This window comes from Delphinus delphis, chromosome 3 (genome assembly GCF_949987515.2).
Source record: "Delphinus delphis chromosome 3, mDelDel1.2, whole genome shotgun sequence".
Lineage (NCBI taxonomy): Eukaryota > Metazoa > Chordata > Mammalia > Artiodactyla > Delphinidae > Delphinus > Delphinus delphis.
In genome coordinates this window covers 93,889,703-93,907,380 of record NC_082685.1, presented here as the reverse complement: position 1 = coordinate 93,907,380, position 17,678 = coordinate 93,889,703, and the positions used below count along the sequence as shown (strand labels likewise).

The window sequence follows — 17,678 nt, the reverse complement described above, 5'->3', positions numbered from 1 at the left end:
AATGCTGGCTTTTTTTTTTTTTTTGCAGTACGTGGGCCTCTCACTGTTGTGGCCTCTCCCGTTGCAGAGCATAGGCTCCGGACGTGCAGGCTCAGCGGCCATGGCTCACGGGACCAGCCGCTTCGCGGCATGTGGGATCTTCCCGGACTGGGGCACGAACCCGTGTCCCCTGCATCGGCAGGCGGACTCTCAACCACTGCACCACCAGGGAAGCCCCAAATGCTGGCTTTTGATGGGAGGCCTCAGTTACCCTCACCATCCACTCTCCACAGGGCTACTTGAGTGTTCTTAAAACATGAGGTTGACTTCTCCCAGAGTGAACAATCTGAGATATCAAAGGCAGTACCTTTCATAACCTAGCTTAAAAGTTACACACCATCACTTCCACACTATTCTACTGGTGACATGGGTCAGCACTGATTTACTGTATGTTTGGTTCAACACAAGGACATGAATATCAGGAGCCAGGGAGTATTAGGAGGCATCTGGGAGGCTGAATAGCACAGCAATAATTATAATCAGCCTCTTAGGGCTGCCTCTATCCACTATTTAGAATCCCTAGAGTCCCTTAAAATCTCTCCTAATTATTTCTGAAAGTATCTCACATGGATTCAAGCAGAGAGTTCTTTTAGATACCATGAAATCATTGCCTTTTTTTGTCTTTTGTTCCATTCATTGCTCTCAATGTGAAGGCTGCTACCCAGGTTCAGGCTTATAACATCCCATGAAGACCCTTTTCTTCCAGGTCCAGGATAAATTCTAGTAACGATAACTGAATATGCACTATGCAGATGTCCTGCTGGGCTAAAACCTCTCTGCTGTGCCAACATGATATGGTGCTCAATGCTGCTGACACCATGGAGGCCACCTGTGTCCTGAATGTCTTCAAGGTGGTAGCAGTGCCATGCTATATGTTGTCTGTATAGGTAGGGAAGAAGCCCCAGTGAGCCTGTGTGTCACACTATGTTACATGGGTAAAAAAGTCCCAGTGATTTCAGACTTTGATGAAAAATTTCTTTCAAATCTTACCTGGTTTCTCCTAGCACTCAACCTGTGTCTTTTGGGGCTGAAGGATAAGCTGAGTGACAGACACCATTCTATATTAATAATGACTCTTCCTCTCCAGTACTGATGATATTATTGGGCACAAACATGTGCCAGATTGCCTTTTCTCTTGTAGTAGTTATTTCCCAGGAGGCTTTCCTTCTCATAAAAATCTGCCTTTGATAAACCTCTGCAACAGGAGTCCTAAAGTGCTCTCAGTTTAGGTTCAACTGGGACTTCTTCAAGTAATATCCTGAAAAGGTCTCTATCCCTAGGAATGGACAATCTTTTTATTGGAAAAAAACTGAGCCTTTTCCTAGGCATGATTCTGAGAGATGCTGAGTCCCACATAGTAAATGGCTGAGAGCTATCTGTGTAAAAACTTTCCTGAAGTTCTGATGACAGAAGTAGTGTAATCAATCTTGATTCAGTCTGTTTTGTCAACCTGTCCTGTGAAAAGTTAATTCCTTTTAGAAGAGCCTTCTTCATTCCCTCACAGTACCACTTAGGGCGGCAGAAAAACTAATGATGTAGCCCACAAACTTTGAAGTCAGACAGACTGAGATTAAAAGCCCAATTAGTTCATGTAGTAGTTAAATAAACTTGGTCAAGTTACTAAATCTAATTTTCCTCATCCGATATCATGTGATTATTATAAGAATTACATAAGACTGTTTGGGTCTGTGCTTGAGAAATAAGTGCTTAAGAACATTAACCATTATCATTTTCATCATAATCATTATTCATGCTGACCTTTATCAAAGCTTCTTGGCATTCTGGAAAACTCCCCTTCACAGAGCTTGGAACTCATAGTGAACCAATGTCTAGTCTTGAGCTGATTTTCCAGGCCACATAATCAGCTACATCCTTTTCGTTCACAAGGTCAAATTTCACCTGTAGATGTTCAGGGTGCAAATAGTTGGAGGGGTGAATTCCCGCTTATCCCCTTGTCTTTACTGTGGGTTATGGAACATTAACCACAGATTTCTGCCTATAAATCAATTTCAAAGGCAGATTATTTCCTGGTGACATCTTCTGCTCTGAATTTTCCTTTTCTGATGGTTGTCTTCATCTCACTACCTTGCCTCAGAAATCATCAGTCAAAAAGACCCTCAATTACGTTTCTCAAAGCATAGTCCCAGCATCATTTTGAGAAGGGAAGTATATCAGTTAAAATTTAGACTCCTGAGCCCCACCCTGAACTTACTGAATTGGAATACAAAGAGATCGGTCTCAAGAATAAATATATAGGGCTTCCCTGGTGGCGCAGTGGTTGGGAGTCCACCTGCCGATGCAGGGGGCACGGGTTCGAGCCCTGGTCTGGGAGGATCCCACATGCCATGGCCGCTGAGTCTGCGCCTCTGGAGCCTGTGCTCCGCGGCGAGAGAGGCCGCAGCAGTGAGAGGCCCACCTACCGCAAAAAACAAAAACATCACTAAGTCTTATTTTAAAAGGGCCAGAAAAGCTAAACTTAACATGGCTCTCCAGGTAGAACTGGACTTCTAAGATTTGGCTTTTCCTGTTGTTCACATGTCACAAGGAAAAATGGTATGAATGCAACAGTTACAAAATGGTTAATAGTTCCATTCACAGTTCCAACATTTATTACACACAACACTGGGAAGGGCTTGAAGATCAGCTGCCAGTTTGAATGGTCCTCTAAGTTACTTCTAGCATAGTGCCTTGAAGTGCTGGGTAATTTGGTAGCTGTTCCAGTGATTTCTGCTCCCTGCACCCTGCACCCCCGGGATTTTGTCCATCTTAGTGCTGAAACTGGCCTCCTCTGCTGCTAGTGTGTATTAATTATGGGAAGCTAAGTTGCCGTACTCTTTTTTCCCCTGCAATCTAAGCCACCATTAAATACTTCACTATGGCAACCATTTGTTTACAGTGAGTCCCTGTCTCACCTCCTGTGTCTATTACTGTTTATAAGTTTTCATCTTCACAACACACAAGCAGAACTTTCCTGCATGCTGATATATCTCAAGAAATTTAATTCTTATGGTCGTGTAACTTCCCGTGGTTTTAAGCACCTATTTATACATCACCAGCATCCCCCATCCCCAACTATAAGCATTCTCTGCCTGAGAGAATAGATGTTATTTTCTATGGGCCTACAGGCATCCAATAACACCCTTCTCCCTCTTCTTCCCATTCCTACTCCCTTTTACAATACCTGAGTGGAATGTTCCAACCAGAGCCAAAAGGCACTTCCCCTAAGGCTGGTAGAGACCTCTCTGATCTCTCAGAGAAGACCATCACTTTTCTCCCAGAGACTGAACAGCCTTTCCTACTACCTGCAACAACATCTCTAACCCAGTGCCCAGGCTTGGAGCTATATAAATAATCTCTGACAGTGTACAGTATTCTCACATGGTCCTGCCACTAACCACAAGGAAGTTAGTGCTAATCTTTGGGTAGTACTTAATCCATGCTACATACAGATGCTATACTAAGATTACTAATTACCCAAAGAAGCCTGAAGAATAAAATTCCTGCTTCATAGGCCACACCAACCTGTGGTTTAAGAAAAAGTCATATAATGGCAGTATATTACTTTTCCACTTTGACTTCCTCTCATGATGGAATTTCCACCCTTCCTTCTCCTAGGTGCTCATAAACAGACATCTCAGTTCTCAAGCTCTCATGTTGCCTCTGCCAGTTCCTCCTTTCCTCCCATGGTCCTGACATCTGTGGTAGCCCAGGTGGCTTACGTATGTAAAACCCCCTCAGTGCCCCTCTGCACCGGCAGGGAAGGCAGTGCCATTTCACACGGATGGCTGCCAGAGCCCAAGGTACCTTAGATGCTCCAACTGGCCAGAGAGGCCCTTCTTCCCTATGGCAGACCGTGGAAGCATGAGGCAGTTCTGCCTAGTGGTTAGTATATCATCTCCCAGAAATGTTGGCAAATCTTTTGTGGAAGCACTTCGTTTTTCTCAAGGCGTTCTACTCCACACTTCTATTTTTTCTGGCCAAGCAGCCCATCTAAGAGAAGCACCAAGCTGTTTCCACTCCTTTTCTGACAATAAAGCTTGCCTGATGGAGCAAGGAAGAGTTCATTTCCAGGAGGCTGTTAAGTTTCCATGCAAATATATTCTCAAGACATCTGCCTCATCAATGTCATAGGCAAACTCAGTCTTCTTAAGCTTTTAGGATAAGCAGAGTTTTTCCTTATGCTTAACTCCCCCTTTCCCCCAACTCCACCTTTACTGACTTCCATACAGTACAGTCAGCCCTCTGTGTCCATGGGTTCTCCATCCAAGTTTGGCTGAATTCACTGAGGCAGAACCCTGAAAATGAGGGCTGACTGTACTACATCATCTTATATAAGGAACTTGAGCATCCACGGATTTTTGGTATCTGTGGGGGTCCTGGAACCAATAAATGATACTGAGTGTACAGGTAGAGTGACCATACTCAAAATCCAATACTTAGTTGAAAGTACAGTTGACCCTTGAACAACACAGGCATGAATTGCATGGGTCCACTTATACATGGATTTTTTTCAATAGTAAATACTACAGTACTAGATGATCTGTGGTTGGTTGAATCTGCTGATGTGGAACCATGGATATGGAAGGGCTGTGGATAGAAAGGGCTGACTATAAGTTTGATGAGAGAAATTTTCACATATTGAGGTATGGGGAAGTCATTCCGGCTTATACATGATTTAACTTAAAATTTATGCTACCTAGAAGAGCCTGTTATGTGGACTGTCAAACATGCATTGTATAACTGCTTTAACCATTAAAGAAAAGGATACATTTAAGAAATCAAAATGGAGTAACCATGGTTCAGGCATTCAAAATGGAGGCAGGTGACTATTGTGAATGTGGTTTCAGACACATTCCTGTATCACTGAGATCTTGAATTTTCTGAACTGTATCAGACTCAGGAACACCACCCACTGTTCTCAAAACAATATCTGCTAGCAGCTGCCAGCTGTAACCTTATGGTTTCAAGGTCTCCCCTTGTTACTATGCCGTCATTTCAAACCCCAACCAATCCTTACTTAATAAGCACCCTTACTTTTTGCTGGCTACAATCCTAATTCTTGACAAATACCTTATGTAATTTTGTGGGTTTGTCATTTATAAGGCAAAAAGCCTCCCCATTTTGTAGTTCAGTAGAATACAATTCAAGTGCTTCTTTTTTTTTTTAATTGGGGGTAGGAGTTTATTAATTAATTAATTAATTTTTGCTGTGTTGCGTCTTCGTTTCTTTTCGAGGGCTTTCTGTACTTGTGGCAAGCCGGGGCCACTCTTCATCGCGGTGCGCGGGCCTCTCACTATGGCGGCCTCTCTTGTTGCGGAGCACAGGCTCCAGATGCGCAGACTCAGTAGTTGTGGCTCACGGGCCTAGTTGCTTGGCGGCATATGGGATCCTTCCAGACCAGGGCTCGAACCTGTGTCCCCTGCATTAGCAGGCAGATTCTCAACCACTGTGCCACCAGGGAAGCCCCTCAAGTGCTTCTTGAATCTGTGTCTCCCGGGGTGTAGTCCTCAGTTTGGCTCAAATAAAACTCTTTTCTATTCCTATTATAGATTACTTATTGATTATTTTCATCAACAAGTTATATGTAGATTTTAGACTCTGTGGAGGGTTGGCACTCTTAACCCCTGCATTGTTCAAGGGTCAACTGTACAGCCTTGAGTTGTTTACTAATTTTTTTTTTTTTTTAATGAGAGTATAAGATGCTCAAGGCTGGTACATTAGTTATCTATTGGTGTGTAGCAAATTACCCCCATGATTAGTGATTGAAAACAACAAACATTTATTATCTCACAGTTTCTGTGGGTCAAGAATCTGGGAGCAGCTTAGCTGGGTGGGTCTGTTTTAGAGTCTCTCCGAAGGCTGCAATCAAGGTGTTGCCAGGTCCACAGTTATCTAAAAGGTCAACTGGGGAGGACCTGCTTCCAACTCAGTCACAGGGCTGTTGGCAGACTTCAGATCCTTGCTAACTCTTGGCTGAAGACATCAGTTTCTTGTCTCTACATAAGGTTTCTTACAACATGTCAGCTGGCCTCCCTCAGAGCGAGGGCTCCAAGAAGCAGAGAGAGAGACACAGAGACAGAGGCAGACAGAGAGAGAGAGAGAGAGAGACTGAGACTGAGACAGAAAGAGAAAAAGAGAGAGGTACTCAGAACTCCTATTCCTGGTTACACTAGTTTTATGTATACATGACTTAATTGTAATTTGACAGTATTTCAAGATAGAGTCATTTTGTAGTATTTGTTAGGAAATTCTAATGAGTGCTGGGCTAAAATAAAATTCTTAAGAAATGGCACATGACAACTATGTGAGTATTAATTTATTGCTATAACACTGAACAGCAAAATCCCAAATATATCCAAAGGAATTGGCTGTTTTAAATCACATGTTTGCAAAACAGTCTGTGATTCAACTGTAAACTGTTTGTTAGCTTGGCAGTGGAAGAACTGGATAGTTTTATACTGAAATGTTTTTACAGAATATTTCTGCTGAAAATAAGGACTGTTCCTCTATTTTTTTGTAAAATCCATACGACAGGCAAATCCACCAACTTCATGCGTCAACATTTATGCTTTATTATGATAGACTAAAGAATGCTCTCCACCGGATCTGTCACATTCTAATCCCTGGAACCTGTGAATATTACTTTACAAAGTCCCTACAAAAGGGTCTTTGCAGATGTTATCAAATTAAGGATCTTGAGATGGGAAGATTATTCTGGATTACCTGAATGGGCCCAATGTAATCACAAGGGTCCTTACAAAAGGGACATAGGAGTTGTCAGGTTGAGAAGATAGTGATATGATGACAGAAGCAAGGAACAAAAAGGGATTTGAAGAAGCTACATTGCTGGTTTCAGAGATAGAATAAAGTGGCCACAAATAAAGGAATACAGGCAGTCTCTAGAAGCTGTAAAAGTCAAGTAAATGGATTCTCCCATAGAACCTCTAAAATGAACCAGTCCTGCTGACACTTTGACTTTGTCCAGTGAAACTGATTTTGAATTTTTGACCCCCTAAACTGTAACAGAATAAAAGGTGTGTTGTTATAAGCCCCCAAATAATTTATAATTGATCACAGCTATGAAAGGAAATGAATACACTTCTAAAAGAAATAAAGGTCTCTCAATATTTTTATAAGTATTTTGTGATAGATTGCACATCTTGAAGGCTTTTCAATAAACTTGTAGCCCAGTTCTCCAAATACACAGAGATACCACTTCTCCATGATTAAAGGCCTGGATTCCTCCTCAAGATGATCTGTCCCTCCTCCAGGTGGAGGTGGGCTGGGAAGAGAGCCTGAGCAGCAACTGTGGCACAGATCCTCCATCAAGGGACAAAAGTGGGAGACGCTCTTGCAGCAACCCATCTTTGAACCCCCAGTGGACAAAGCCCAGGGAACACAATCCTTACTGTATCTATAACAACCCAAGGATTTTAGCAGATCATATAGTGGCTCTATCCCTGAAGAGAATTAGGATTATTCGCCCATCTCTACAAACAGGTATCAATTAAGGAGAATAAAATATATCCATGTCTCCCATGGCCCAAGTTATACACTCCAGTCCTTCCATGAATTATTCATTACATGCTGAATTGACCATGAAATGAAATTTCAAATGAGGTTTTTGAAACTCTTGTTAGAGAGAGTGACTTGGAATATGAAAGTACTGTGTTTCACAAAATATATATACCTCCCCCCCAAAGCATTCTATACAATCTCAAAGAATCAAACCTAATTTATGAGCAAAACAGCCTAGCCACTGTGGGCTGAACTGTTTTATTGAGAAATAAAGATATTTTCATATGACATTTAGAGATCCGGTTGTTCATGGAAGATGAATGGTAGACAGATCCCCCTCTTACAAAAAAAGAAAAGTCTCCAAGGGAACCTCATAAAATTTCCAGAACTGGAAGTGTATGACAGCCTTGAAGGATGCAGCTAGCTGTCAGGGAGTGAGGTTGGTAGGCAGAGGGCATTTTCAGTGGCTTGGCTCTGATAGGCCCAACGTAGGAAAGGACTCAAGGCTCAGTGAGTGAAAGAGTGTACAGGCTCAGTGTGGAGATACATGCACTGTCTCCAGCTGTCTGCCCCTTCTTCTAGCTGATGCCACAGAGAGGCCCACTGATAGGCAGAGCTGCTGTGCCTGTTCTGCAGCAGGGCAGGCACTTCAAGAGTGGGTGCCCAGCATGATCACCACTACCTAAACTGAAGAAAATTCTTGTGGTTTAATGCTCAACAGAATCTGGCAGGGCCTTGTCCTGAATCCCACAGCGAAATATCCCTTAGTCTTTAGGGGTAAGAAGCCCCTGGTGACTCCACAGACTCTACCTCCCATGATAAACAATGACAAACTCAGGCCTCTGCTGACAGCACCTACCTTCACAGAAGGACCTGTGCCCCATACAACTGCCCTTATGAAGCTAGATTCAGGGGCTATGCCTGTTCATCACAGGTTTTCGACATTTTCCCTGGTCCTTAGTGTCTCCTTACTAGGAATCCATGACATCATCATCACCTGAGGAACCCACAAGCTACATTTCTTCTCTAGCATAGCCATCAGAACTGCTTGAAGCCCCTGAAGGATGCCATTCCCCAGGTTAGAGACTAGTAGTTCTGAATTTAAAAGCCCCAAACACTCAAGGATGTCCAGTGGCTCCTGAGTTTTCCTTAAGTGAGCAACTTAGATGCTCAATTTCCCATGTTACTCACGGTTTCTTTAGAAAGGAAAGGGATTCATTAGATATTTACCCCCAAAACAAAACATTCTATTAACTGGCATCCTTGTCTGCTTTACCCTGATTTTAGTCTACTCTGATCCAACCCAGGACATCATAGATGAAATGAATTGTTCCAAAATCGGAGTGGAAACCATCCTACCTCCACACTGGGTCTGCATCTTCAGGATCTTGGTTGCAGTCATAGATACCTGCCTCAGGAAGGAGGAGTTTCTGGTCATTAGAGACATGAATGCCCTACATTCTCCATCTTCTCAATATAATATCTGCCAAATACTATGGCTGCCTGCCAAGCTGACCAAGGACAGATTTGAAAGCTAAAGGGCTAATAAAACTTCTTGCTGTCACTCCTTTCTCCTAAGACATTAGCATAATCAACTTAGGCAGAGATGTGCCTTTCCTCCATGATTTGCTGTTATCTGGGTTGTGGTGGACCTCTCACCAACATGCTACCTTCATCCTGTACCTTGTCTCCTATCTGTTCTAGGCACCACTACACTGTTCACCAAGGAAGCTTCCTTCCTCCATGTGCCATCCAGAAACCTGAGCTATACTTATGGCTCCTAGTTTAAGACCTACTCTGACAAGCATCATTCATATCCTTTGGCTTTTATATTCTCCTATCTGCTAACCTTTAGATACAAACCTATAACCACATGGGGTGCATTAACCTAGCTTTGTGGCAGAAAGAGCACCGACTCAAACTGACCCCACAGTCAGAAAAATATGTGAAATATGTAGTTAGAAAAGCGATTATGGGCAGGACCAGCTACATAATTTGCAAGGCCCAGTGCAAACTACAAATGTGGAGCTGCTGGTGAAAAAATTATTAATTTCAAGATGGTGACAACAGAATATTAAACCAAGCATGGGGCCCTTCTAAGTACAGGGTTCTGTGTAGCTGCATAGGTTGCACACACATGAAGCCAGCCTTGACTATGGGGAATTGTTTTCCACTTTCCAAATTACCACTTTTCAACAAGGGTTCACCAGAGCATGCCAGGGCTTTCTACTCAACAGTACACAAGAGGCCTTAGCCAACTCCAACTGGAGAAGAGAGCCTGTAGTTTATGGGACTGGAATCTCCTCTGAGCTCCCGACCCAGCACTGCTATACCTGGGCTGTTACATTTTTAAAAGAAAAAAAAAAAAAAATCCCTATCTGTGAAGAAGATCCGGACACCTCCCATCTATTCTCAACTTGCTCATGCTTGTTCCAATCCGTAGTTTCTGCCTTCCTGGCTCCATAACCAAGCTTTGATATCTGATCCTGGCATCTTCTCTTTGATAACCATCCAGATGCCCCTTTCTGACTTCTCAGACTAGTCTCTGACACTAGTTTCAGCGCTCCTGGCTCCACAGATTTTAATATCCCACATTTCACCTGAGAAACTTTCTGTTCCCTCTCCTAGTTCCATGTAATCTCGCTGGCCAGACTAGCCCTCTTTCTTCTACTAACTGGGGAAAGATACATAATCAGAAGGTACCATATGTAGCCATGACACAGTAGCTAATTTCACTCATTTAAAGAGTTGATAAGAGGGCTTCCCTGGTGGCACAGCGGTTAAGAATCCACCTGCCAGTGCAGGGGACATGGGTTCGAGCACTGGTCCGGGAAGATCCCACATGCCGCAGAGCAACTAAGCCCGTGCACCACAACTACTGAGCCTGAGCTCTAGAGCCCGAGCTCTAGAGCCCATGAGCCACAACTACGGAAGCCTCGCACTGAGAGCCTGTGCTCCACAGCAAGAGAAGCCCGCGTGCAGCAACAAAGACCCAATACAGACAAAAATATAAATAAATTTATGAAAAAATTGATAAAGAGTTGATAAGAAACCATTACCATATTTTTTATACTAGTCTGTTTATGTCCTCCTTGGAATTGTCTTTTCTAACTTTGTGACAGTATACTCTCCCCATCTTCCTCATGCCTCACTGAAGTGTTGTATTTTTCTTTTCTAATCAGTCCTCCTTCTACTCTGCCTCCTCTATCGCTAGCCACACAACTACCATCTTCTTGCCTTACTTTGCCATAAATGTTGGGCTGGCCCAGAGTTCATTCCTGAGCTCTCTTCTCTTTTCTGTGACCTTTTATTATACAGTGACCTCCAGATTTTTATCTCCATCCCTGACTTCATCCCAAATTCCAGATATATATATCCCTGCCTTCTTTATGTAGTCATATCTTTTCCCTATCAAATAGGCATGTAAGGGATATTCCCTAACTCTAAGAAAGAGTATTATTCCCTCAGTCTTCCAGATCTCAATAAGAGGCACCATCAAATTTCTCAAGCCAAAAACCAAAAAGTCATCATTCTGCTCTCTTCTTTATCAATTTAATCCAGTCCATCAGTAAGGCCTGCTGGCTCTACTTCCAAATTTATCTTTTATCAATACACTTTTCACCAAAACCTCTTGCCATCTCCCTTACTGAGCCCTTCCTGAATTCCTTCCTGAATTACGGCAATAACCTTCAAAATACTCCCTTCTGATACTTTTTCCTGCTAAATCTCTCCAAATATAATCAGAGTGATCGTTTTAAAAAATAAATCAGGTAATGTAATTGGCCCACTTAAAACTCTCCAGTGTCCTCCCGTTGCATTTAGAATGAAATCCAAATGTTTTACAATTCTCACACTTCCCTCTCTCACCTCAAGTCTTAACACTCTCCCATTGAATCAATTTGTTCAACAACACTGCATTTCTCTCTTTTCTAAATCACACCACAGGGACTTTGAACTTGCTTTGTCTCATTACTGGAATATTTTGCCCAGATCGTCACATAGTTGAAAGTTTCTCTCATTATCACCTCTGCAGAGTACATTCTAGTAAATGTTGCCTGTCCTACTACAGTCTGATTTCTCTGTATTATTTCTCCCTCACCTCTTCCTTCTTCTCTTCTTCCATTCTTCCCTTCCTCTCTCTCTCTCTCTCTCTCTCTCTGTCTCTCTGTCTCTCTCTCTCTGTCTCTCTGTCTGTCTGTCTGTCTCTCTCTCTCTCTCTCCTTCTTTTGGCATATAGGGTTGGTTGTTTGTTAATTAGGGAACAGGCCTTTTTTTGCCTTGTCCAACAACGTGTCCTGAGCACTTAGAAGATTTAGTATAGAGTAGGTGCTCAATAAATATTCACTGAACAAACAGGTCCACAAAGTTATAAGGGAGTCTGTGATCCAATAATAGGTGGGTCAGTTTAACACAACCCATAGGCCAAATCTGGCCACCATCTATTTTGACAGGTAAAATTTTATGGAAACACAATCATATCCACTTGCTTACAAATTGTCTGTGGTGGCTTTTGCACTACAGCAGAAGAATTGAGGAGGTGCAACTGAGACCATAAAGCCCGCAAACCTGTAAACATTCACTATCTAGCTCTTTATGGAAAGTTTGCTGACCCCTGCAATAATATATGCCAGGTCAAGTTGCCATTCAAATTAAAAGGAACAGGCAGACATTAACCTAAATAATACTGAGGGAACTAAAATTGTGTGCCCCTCCTAGAGGTGGAGGGGGCACTACTTGAGAAAAAATTCAGCTAAGCAAAATGATGCAAAATAGAGAACTCTAGAATTGGAGAAGCTAAGGTAAAAGTTTTTGTGGGCAGTTTGAAGCTATTTAAAAATAGAGCTAAGATTAAACACTATAGCACCTTTATTAACAGAACAAAAAATTTAGTAAGGGCAACAAACCTTGATAACATGACCAACAATAATCAGGGAGGGAAATAAGATTACGTCTAAGTATACTCTTCTCCTCAGTAATAATCACAGCAAGTAGACAAGGGTGCCAAGATGATTCAGTAGAAAAAAATTTAGTCCTTTTCAACAAATGGTGCCAGGTAACTGAATATCCACATGCAAAAAAATTAAGGTGGGCCCCTCCCTCACAACATACACAAAATTAATTCAGCATGGATCAGAGACCTACTGTAAAGCTTACACTATAGAACTACTAGAAGAAAACACAGATGTAAATTTTTGTGACCTTGGATTAGGCAATGATAGATAAAACACCAAAAGCACAGGCAATCAAAGAAAAAATAAATAAATTGGCCTTCATCCAAATTAAAAAAGACTTTTGTGCTTCAAGGACACTATCAAGAAAATGAAAGTTGTGCTCACTTTGGCAGCACATATACTAAAATTGGAATGATACAGAGAAGATTAGCATGGGCCCTGCACAAAGATGACATGCAAATTCATGAAGTGTTTCTTCTTTTTAAAATATAACTAGGAAATTAGAAGAAGCTGCTGCTGAATTTGAATCTGGATCCTATAGAGCTTCTCCTCTAGGATCTACTGATGAGTCAAATCTATACCAAGATCTAGTTTTGAAAACATCACAAGCATATGTACAGATTTTGAAGAAAAATGATATGATCTGAAAGATAAATAGTAAAAATTTACCTCCTGGGCTCTTTACATAACATTTTAGTTGTTTCCCATTAAACATGATGTGAAAATCTTTATTAAAGGAAAATATTTTTGTATTATAATAAAAAAAGAAAATGAGAAGATGACCCACAGAATGTGAGAAAATATTTGCAACTCATTTATCTGATAAGGGTCCAGGATACAGAATATATAACGAACTTACAACCCCAGGACCAGCTCAATCTGGTCCTACTCTATTGATAATGAGATACTGAGTTGTTTTTCAGAAACAACAGAACGAAACTGCAAGTCACGCAACCAAAGCATGAGTAGAGGAGAAAATTTTGACCTCAAATAATAATTAGAACTAAAGTTTCTCCCTTCTATGGAACCAAAGGACTAGGACATGACTGGAACCTGAACACAAGAACACTTTCAAAAGCCAAGGGTTTGTTGTCCAGGAAGATCTGATGCTGAAGCCCACTTTACCACACCTTACCATACATGGCCAAGTTCCAAAGCCCTCCAGTGGAAACCTGCCCTGCCAGTGCTTCCACATTCCAACACATCCTCCCCTAACTCATGAAAGTTTTACTTAACTCCAGATCAGGAAGACAGATTTGAGCCCTGCCTCCTGTCTTCTTGCTGGTCAACCTCAAGATAAAGTACTTTTCTTTTCTCAAAAGCTAGTGTCATAGTATTAGCTTCTATGGGTGTTGAGCAATGAGCTCTTGCTTGGTAACAAACCCTTACAATTCAACAATAAAAAGACATAAAAGACAAATAATCCAACTTTAAAATGAGCAAATGATTTAAATAGACATTTTCAAAAGATATACAAATGGCCAATAAAAACATGAAAATATCTGTAACATCCTTAGTTATAAGAGAAATGTAAACCTAAGCCACAATGACATATCATTTCACACACAGGAAGATGGCTATAGTAAAATAGACAGATGATAGCAAGTGTTGGCAAGGATGTGGAGAAATTAGAGCCCCCATATATTGCTTGTGGGAATGTAAAATGGTTCAGCTGCTTTGGGAAACAGTTTGGCATTCCTCAAAAGGTTAAATGTAGAGGTATCATATGACCCAGCAATTCCACTTCTAGATATATACCTAAGAGAACTAAAAACATATGTTCACATTAGAACATATATTTTTTCATAACAGTGTTAGTCATAATAGCTAAAAAGTGGAAACAACCCAAATGTCCATTATCTGATAAATAGATAAACAAAAACAATGGATAAAAGATGTGGTATATCTATACAATGGAACATTACTTGACAATAGAAAGAAATGAAGTACTTACACATTATACAACATAGATGAACCTTGAAAACATTGTGTTAAGTGAAAGAAGCCAGACACAAAATCTAGATATTGTAGATTCCATTTCTATGAAAACTACTTGGTTGAGCTTGTGATAGTCTACAATAAGATGAACTAAGTAATATTTACTATTTAATTTGACTGTCAGGCCCCTGAAGAAAATGATGAATCCTGGAAAATTAAATGGTGATATAATAGACACCACCATCCCTATGTTCTTTAGGTCCATAATTGAAGCACTAATCTTCACCATTGCCCCAGGGTGTGATACTCTTTTTAAATTTGGTGTCTTGGTCAGGGATAAGACAGAATAGTTTCAGAGTTCCTACTTGGCTTTAGCTATCTTAACTATGATATGATAACTCTTATTCCACAGGTCAAGAATTCAGTGTGAGTGTTATCCAACTGCCAAGAATGCCAATCCCTATTATATATCTGAGACTAGGAAAATAATAGTCACGTGGTTCTATCCATGGACCCATTAGCTATTGTAAGCTTGACTTTAATTAGGACTGCCTTTATTACTTGGCCTCTTTTACTTGCTACTTTCACATGAGGACCATAATAAATTTTCAGTTTCTAAGTGTGGATATCAGTTCAAATTCTGTGTGCAATAGTTCTCAAAATGTCCCGGCATTCCTCTTTCCCCAGTGTAAAGGTGCTGAAGTAAGTGACCTTGGGCCCTTTTGGGGATAGTATATGGTATAGTATACACTTGCTGTGGGTTGTAGGTCTCTCCTCCTAGGGAGCTGAACACCTCTTCTGTTAATAAAGTCTGTATGTGAAAATCACCAGAAACTGAACAGGGAATTATGACTGTTTATTGAAGTGACTGCTCTCAATCTCCTGTCCTTCCATTCTTATCATCTTCTGGTTGTAGATATTAAGCAGCACACTTGTTGGCTGCCCATCTATTTTACTTATATAGACACCATCCTCTATTAACCATCTCTACAAATCTTTTTGACTGTCCTCTCTGATCTTTCTGGTTGTTACAGTAATTAGGACCTCTTGGTTCCTGACTGTAAGCAGTGCCCCCTGGTGTCTGTTACTTTGGTGCCTCATAAGCCACCTAGATAGTAGAGAGCCCAGGCCTGTGAGCCCCTCTCCTCCTAACAGCCCTGGCCTTCAGAAAAGACCAACCCCTGAACTTCTCAGTGATGTTGGTTCCCCTCTCACCAGTACATTCTTCATGGCCTTGGAGATGAGACTTAATCATCTAGTGGATTTTCTGGCCTTATACAATATGTCCATTCCAGTATGTCCACTTCCCTGAGACTGTATTCCTTCCTCTACCATATACCTCATGCCATATACCAATACCTGAATTCTATTTAGGAATTTCCACTTTACCCAGCATAGATCTTTGATTTTTCCACACACCTAACAGCATACCCAGCAAAGAGTTTGCCCCATTCTTTGCAAGATATTAAATCACACATCCTTAGAAAGTATTGTGAAGCAAATACATTTTTGCTTAACCTGTCTTTATTCCGGACCCCTTAAACAATTTTAAAGCCTAATCCCAGGGATTCTTAACATGTCTTACAGAGCTCTGTGACTCTATCAAACATGCAAGCTAATTCTTGCCTCTTTCTTGGTGTGTACTCTCTATCCTCCTTTATGAGGCCCAGCTGGGATATACTGAGATTTAACCCTTATTATCAGACTGGCAGCTAGGGGAGGAGATGGGACATTTCCTTAAGGGGATACATATTGCATTGCTGGGGAGAGGCCTTTGTAATGTCTTTCTACAGAGTTCTCCAGGGAGATGTAAGCCACCCCTGGGAGCTCTGGGAGTTCAGAGAGGTCTACATTACCGAGATCATCAGGAGCATCCATCCAATTATCTCCCACCTATGTACCAGGTTCCTAAGTGTGATATTTTTATTTACAAGAAATATATATTTGGTTTTCATGTCACTTCTTGCACAGGGCTCCTAAAACCCTTGGAATTTCCTAAATGGTGAGAGCAATTAGGGTGCCTTTTGTTAATGATAATGAAGTGACTTTTTGGAAAACACCTTAAGTTGGGGGCTGGTTGCCAGGAGAACTAACCATATGAATAGAGGGTTGGAATTTTCAGTCCCACCCCCTGGCCTCTTGGGGAAGGGAGAGGGGCTGGAGACTGAGAGTTCAATCACCAGTGGCCAATGAGTTAATCCATCATGCCTATGTAATGAAACCTCCATAAAACCCCTAAAGGATGGAGCTCAAAGAGCTTCTAGGTTAGTGAACACGTGAGGATTTGAAAGGAATAGTACACGTGGAGAGGGCATGAAAACTCCACGACCTTTCCCCATGCCTTGTGCTATGTATCTCTTTCATCTGGATGTTCTTGAGTTATATCCTTTTACAATTAACCAGTGATTGATCTAGTAAGCAAAGTGTTTCTCTAAGTTCTGTGAGCTACTCTCGCAAATTAATCAAACCCAAGGTTGGAGTGAGGGGGTCATTGGAACTGCCAATCTGTAGCTGGTTGGTCAAAAGCACAGGATAACCTGGGCTTGCTAGGAGTTAGTAGGGAGGCAGTCTTGTGGGCAGACTTGCAGACTTAACCTGCAAGTCTGATGCTGTCTCCAGGTAGAGAGTGTCAGAATTGAGTTGAACTGTAGGGACATCCAGCTGATGTCATAGAATTGATGGGGTGTATGGGGAAGAAAACTGCCACACACTGAAACTGGTGACCAGAATCCTTACCAAGTTTTCTCAAACAAGGCCCCGACCTTGGCATAACAGACCTACATTGACTGGTCATCTCTGGACTGTTGTGACTCAGAAGTCTCATGTCTGCTTTTCTGCTTTTCACCATCATGGACTGAACTGTGTCCTCCTAAATTTCACATGTTAAAGCCCTAACCCCCTATGTGACTCTATGCAAAGATAAGGCCTTTAAGGAGATAATTAATGTTGAATGAAATCATAAGGGTGAGATCCTACTCCAACAGGACTGGTGTCCTTATGAGAAGAAGAAACACCAGAGCTTGCTTTCTCACTCCATTTACGTGCATCAAGGAAAGGCCATATGAGAACACAGCAGGAAGGTGGTCATCTGCAAGCCAGAAAGAGAGCCCTTACCAGACACCAGCCCTGCTGATGCCTTGATTTTGGACTTCTAATCTTCATAACTCTGAGAAAATTACATTTCTATTGTTTAAGCCACCCAGTCTTTGGCATTCTGTTATGGCAGCCTGA

The 17,678-nt window shown here is 41.6% G+C and overlaps 1 non-coding gene across 1 annotated transcript; it reads left to right on the top strand.

Annotated features, from left to right (window-relative positions):
• Nucleotides 1-12,885: 12,885 nt before the first annotated feature.
• Nucleotides 12,886-12,992, top strand: LOC132423821 (U6 spliceosomal RNA). The gene has a single exon (XR_009519124.1). It is a non-coding gene; the product is annotated as a U6 spliceosomal RNA (small nuclear RNA).
• Nucleotides 12,993-17,678: the final 4,686 nt, after the last annotated feature.